Source organism: Melospiza georgiana, unplaced genomic scaffold, assembly GCF_028018845.1.
Source record: "Melospiza georgiana isolate bMelGeo1 unplaced genomic scaffold, bMelGeo1.pri scaffold_42, whole genome shotgun sequence".
NCBI classification, from domain to species: Eukaryota; Metazoa; Chordata; class Aves; order Passeriformes; family Passerellidae; genus Melospiza; species Melospiza georgiana.
In genome coordinates, this window is record NW_026652216.1 from 2,018,630 (window position 1) to 2,024,982 (window position 6,353).

A 6,353-nucleotide genomic window follows, 5' to 3' on the forward strand; every position below is an offset into this window, starting at 1 on the left:
AAACTCTTACACACCTAAACCCGTTCTTATCCCACCAAACCAAGTGATACTAACAGCCTTCTTTTCTCGCCTGGGTCTTTGTGCACGAGTTTATTACAGGTGAATTTACTGCAGTCTACTCCAGGAACTCAAAATTCTTTGCTCATAATTTACTTTATGGATTTCCTCTTCCCTGAGAGATTCCCCCGTCACTCAGAGCCACCGGAGGCAGAAGCCTCCAAGGTGGGGTGCCTCCCTGATATCAGGAGTCTCTCTCAATGGATTTGGAAATTCCCGGCCAACGCACCAAATCTGTTATGAATAAGAAGCTTGACTAGGCCAATATTCAAGCAGCAATCAATTTATTGTTTAATATGGTAAAGTGTGAGCAATACAGCCCTGGGTACAGTGGGGGAAGTTTTCCCTCCAACTGCACACCGATAATTGATGGTTACAGGTATTTATAGGGGTACTCATCAGTTTTTTTCAGCAGTTTCTATTTCCAATTTTTACTCATCAGCAATTCTTATTCCAAATTATTACATCACAATTCTATACACTACTGTGATTTAAATTTCTCAGGATGTATCTCAAAGGAGTATCCCCAGATGGTGACAGTCCAGTTTCCGAAAGAAGAAAGACGAATCCCATCTGGTGGGGTCCGGATCCCCAGATGTGGGTCCACCTTTTAATTGCAGAGACTATAGATCTTATAATAGTGATGTCCAGCTTCCCTTTGGTCGAAACCATAAACCTTTGAGGTGATGTTCATCTTCCTTTCTCAAGCTGTTTTTCTCTGTTTCAATAAGGTGTGAGATAAACTTTTTTCCTTTATATATGTTCCAAAGCTACAGTTTCAAGGATACAAGTAATATTCTAAAATTATACTTCAAAAGGTTATTATTGAAGAGCTTTTTATGGATTAAATGCAAGCAAAAAGCAACATCCATAACACCTTAATTCCAATGCTCCTAAATCAACCAGGGTTAATTGCAAACAAAATATAGGTTCAAAGGCCTTTTTCCATGCTTTATTTTACTCAGATATTATTAGAATTTGCAACTATCCCATTGTCTATGTCCACAGATTTGCATTTACAAGTACACACATGACCTGTTTGTACTTGACACAAAACAGCTTTGCATCTCACAAAAATGCTATTGGTTTAAGCGTTAATCCTTTGATAACAGGTGTCCTTTTTCGGGCTCGTGCTGCCCATTAAAAGGTACCTGGACGTCCATAACTCTTTGTCTTTATTCTCTCATATTGTCCTAATTCAATTTTTCCAAATTATTATTACTCTAATTGTATTACTATTTTTATAACCATTTTATTCCAATTAAACTTTTAAAATTTTAAAAACAAGTGATTGGCGATTTTCACACCTTCATTAATTTATTAAGCTCTAGTAGCTATTTATTTGTTCCTCTTTCTGGTAATTAGATATATTTATAGACTTTTTATCATCTTTTAACAATACAGGGTCGGGGGGGGCACTTTGGGTTCCCAGGAGACATTTCTCGGGCACATTTGGGGCATTTTTGGGTGTGGGGAGGGAATTCAGAGATAACTTGAGGGTCTGGAGGACACTTGGGGAAGACGGGTGGGCACTTGGAGGGGCACTCAGGGATTCTGAGGGACAGTTCGGGGTCCGGGGCAGCACTTGGGGGTCCACAGGGGCGCCTGGAGGTCGGGGAAGGGAATTTGGGGCCCTACGGGGTCCCGGCGGGCCCTTGGGGGACTCAAACGGGGCTCCCTGGGGCACGGGGGATGACGGGAGTTGTAAGCGCGGGTATCATACGGTTTAACGGGGCCGCGGAGCATCACGGGAGTTCGAGGCGCAGCAGCAATGGCTCTCGGTAAGGCGTGGGGCATGATGGGAGATGAAGTCCAGACTAAAATAGTGCTGACATGCGCTGCGGAGCATGATGGGGCTGTAGTCCCGGAAGTGGCTCGAACACGATGTTTGAGGGTCCGGGAAGGCACTTGGGGGATACTTCTGTGTCCGAACCGCGACTTGAGATCCTCTGGGGGAACGTAAACGCTTTGGGAGCCCTTGGGAGTAGCTCGGGGCATTCTAACCGGGCTCTTTAGGGCATGGGTCACAGCAGGAGTTTTAGGCGCGGGACTGTTCTGAGGGGCTCTGTGGCCGCGGGGGATGAGAGGAGATGAAATCCCAGAAGTGGCTGTAGCAGGCATCTGTGGGGTTGGGAGAACTCAGGGGGTCCGGGGACTCTTTGGGGGGTGCCGAATAGGCGCTGAGGGGGCACTGAGGGATCCTGGAGGGTCTGGGGGACACTTATGGGGCAGATGGGGGCGGATGCCGGGGGTTCTGTGGAGCACAGGGCATGACGGGAGTCTTAATTCCAGCTCTAATCAGGCTCAATTGGGCCGCGAGGCATGACGGGAGTTGTAGGCAAAAAGAAAAGATGGCGCCTACCCTAGGCACTTCCCCCAGGCCTGGATCCCTGGCGCTGATTGGCTACAGGCAGTGATGGGCGGGAGCCTCGGCAAATGGGATGCGGTGGAGGTGGGAACAGCCCATTCACCCTCCTCCAGTCCCTCCCAGTACAGACCAGTTCATCCTCAGTACAGCCCAGTCACTCCCAATACACCTGAGTTTATTCCCAGTCCCTTCCAGTTCACCCCAGTTTCATCCAGAGGATGCCCCAGTGTCCCCAGTCTTTCCTGCAATGTCCCAAGTGTGCCCCGCTTGCCCCACTATCACTCCCAGTCTGTCTCAGTGTGCCCCACAGTCCATCCCAGTCAACCCACATTCCCCCTCAGCATTCCTCATGTTCCCAGGTTGTCCCAGTCCTCCCTAGTGTCACTCCCAGTATGTCCCAGTCCCCCCCCCCAGTGTTTCCAAGCACAGTTTAATTTCTCTCGGTGGCCGTAGCAGCCAAACCCAGCAGTGGGGTCAATGCAGTGCCCATGGCCACAGCCCCTTGCAGGGCCCAGTGCAGCTTGGACTGATGATCCACCCTCACAGCTGGCCCAGGGCAGCTCTGCAGTGCCTTTGGTGGCACCTGGGGCTGGCACACACCTGAGCAGCGTGTCTGTTTGGAGTGGGGAAACTCAGCAGTTTGAGATGGCTGCAACAAGTACAAAAAGGGAAAACCCCTCTCAGGCTGGGTGCAGCCAGCTCTGCAAGCACAGCAGGGCCCAGGGCAGTGAGGACAGACAGGATGGGGCTGGGCAATGTGGAGCAAGGTTGTCCACACTGGGTCAGAGCTCCAGGCACAGCTTCTGTGAGCAGGCCACAGCTGCTGAGGAGAGACCCTGGGTCAATATCAATCACAGAATGCTGCAACACCTCTGCTCTAAAGAGTAATAAAATAAAATACATCCTTTAAAATAAGAATGTGCATTTTTTTACAAGGTGTTTGAAATCTTTCTCCATAACATGACTTGGAAAATTTTAATGAACCTCTCAGGGCTTTAATGTTGTTTACATCAGACTCAGTCCCTGAAGGAGTGTTCATAAAACCTCTCAAGAACTCAAAGTTAAATTTAGACTCCAAATTTCATGAACTTTTAATGTTTTCCACTGAGGGATACGACTGGGAAACTGTGCCCAGGTTCCAGTCAGAGCAGAACACTGGAGGCAGTGATGGCAGCTGGGGACAAAGAAGGCAAAGGTGTCTCTGGTGCTGAGCAAAGCTGAATGTGTTTGAGGAATGCAAAGGGCCAAGGCCTGAGCCCCAGCCCCTGGCCAGGCAGATGCTGTCCCTCCCTCCTTGCTCAGGGCTCTTCCTGGGATGGGCACTGGCATGTGGGGATGTGCAATGGCAAGGGCAGGAGCATGGGGCGGCCCCTGCCAGGCTGTTGAGCAGGGACAAGGAGGCAATGAGGCCCCAGGCCTGCAAGGGTCACTTGTCCCCTCATGGCCTCAGGCCCAGGCCCAGCAGTCATGGCCAAAGTGCTGCCCAGGTTGGCTCTGGCAGGGCTGTCTTGCAGCTGCTGCACATCCCTGTGCCCTGTGCAGCCCAGGCTGTCCCACGGTGTCCCTGCCCTGTGCCTCTGTCCCTGCAGGCTGTCGGCATCCCCCGGTTGCCCCACCTGGCTGGGCCCTTCCTTTGCTGACATCTCTGCCTCCTGCCTGCCTCTGTCTGCCCACACAGAGCCTGGGGCTGATACCAAAAGGGTTCATTCCATTTTTCCCCTGCCTGTGAACTTTCAGCACAGGAACAAGGCATGCAGGGGCTGCTTTCTCATAAAGGATGTTTGGAAGAGAAGAAAAAGTCATCTGGCTCAAGGGTGCAGGGATAGAGAAAACAAGGAGTGAATCTGGGAACTTGGAGTGGGTTTTATGGAAATGGGAAAATTATCACATTTTGTGACTGTGTATAAGCAACATAGGTGTAGAATCACATGTCTATGTAAGGTTAGCAGTTATCCCTCACTAGACCTCAGACCTGAATAAATTATACCCTCTTAAGCAGCAAATCAGTGTTAAGGAGCCTTAATCTGATATTTAAGAGATTTGGTGTCAGTGGTTTCTCACAGAACCAAGGAGTCAATTGTGACACCGTGCAAACTCATGCAACAAAAGGTCCATTGTGACACAGCAGAACACCATGAAACCAAAATCCATTTTGGCACATTGGGGCCACGTTGAACCAATGCTCCATTGTGATACTGCGGATCCAAGGAGAACATTGTGACCCCGAGAAACCTCTTGGAACCAAGGGGCCATTGTGACACAGCAAGGCCTGGTGGAACCATGGGTCCATGGTGACACTGCAGAACCTCATGGAACCAAGGGTCCATGGTGACACTGCAGAACCAAGGACACTGCTGCTGGCAGTGTGAGAGCTCATGGAACCAGAAGTCCACTGTGAAACAGCAAGGCCTGATGGAACCAAGGGTCCCTTGTTAAACTGTGTGGCCTCATGGAACCATGAGCCATTGTGACACAGCGTGGCCACACAGAGCCAAGGGGCCACTGTGACACTGCAGATGCAAGGAGACCATTGGGACTGAGGAACCTCATGGAACTAAGAGTCCATTTTTCCACTGTGGGGCCCTGTGGAACGAAGGGGAGCACAGTGACATTGTGGGGCCTCATGGAACAATGGAGACTGTTGTGACACTTTGGGACCCACTGGAACCAAGGGGCCACTATAGCATGGCAGGGCGTGGTGGAATCAAGGGGACTGCAGTGAACACTGTGGGTGTCCATGCGATGAAGGGTCCATTCTGACACCACTGAACCAAGGATACCATTGGGACACTCTGGGGGCATCATAGAACAAAAGGTCCATTGTGACACAGCAGGGCCTCATGGAACCATGGAGGCAATTTTTACACTTGGAGGCCTTGTGAAACCAAAGGGCCATTGTGGCACTTCTGGGCCTTGTGGAGCCAAGGAGACCACAGTGACACTGTGGGGCTCAGTGAAACCCATGATCTGTTGTGACACTGCAGGCCTTATGGGTTCATGGAGACCATTGTGACACTACAAGGCCTCATGGCAGCAAGGAACCATTGTGACACTATGGAGTCTTGGCAGGCCAAGGGGCAGTTGTCACACAGTTGGCACCATTGAATCAAGGAGTCCATTGTGACACTCCAGGGCCCCATGGAACTAAGGATCCATGGAACAGTTCAGGACCCCATGGAACCAAAGGTCCATTGTGACATTGTGGGGCCTCATGGAATCCTGGAGGTTATGATGACACTTGGAGGCCTTGTTTGGTTTAGGAGGCCCTGCAGGGCCTCATGGCACCAGGGAGACCCTTCTGACACTGTGAGTCCCCATGGAACCAAGGGTCCATTGTGACACTGCAGCACCAAGGAGACCCCTGTGACCCTGCCAGGCCTCATGGAAGCCAGGGACCATTGTGACACTGTGTAGCCCCATGGAAACAAGAGGCCAGTGTGACACATCTGGGGCCTGATGGAACCAAGGATCCGACGTGACACCACGACTGTGACACTGCAGAGCCCCATGAATCGAAGCGAACAGGGAACAGTGTGGAGAGTATTATTAATAGTTGGTTAGCTGAGAAAGGCCATGCTGACATAATGTCGCTGGTTAAGCTGAGAGAGGGAAGTCAGCAGTCAGTAAGTTGAAAGGAGAAGTCAGCAGTCGGTGACCAATGACAGGCAAGGACAGAATGCCCTTGCCGCAACATGAGGATTGGAAGAGAGATTCTTCCTGAGAATATGTAGAAAGTATCAAAAGTATAAACATAAGAATGCAGAAGTAGGCGTAGTTGCTGATATGTAACTAACCAATCCTGAGCTCAACTTTTGCAATATGTATGAAGCTCATTATGAACTGTATTTAACCTGCTGTACTGATCAATAAAATTAGGCCTGTGATGATCTAATTGATGTCCTGGTCTCCTTCCGTCAACAAATGGTGG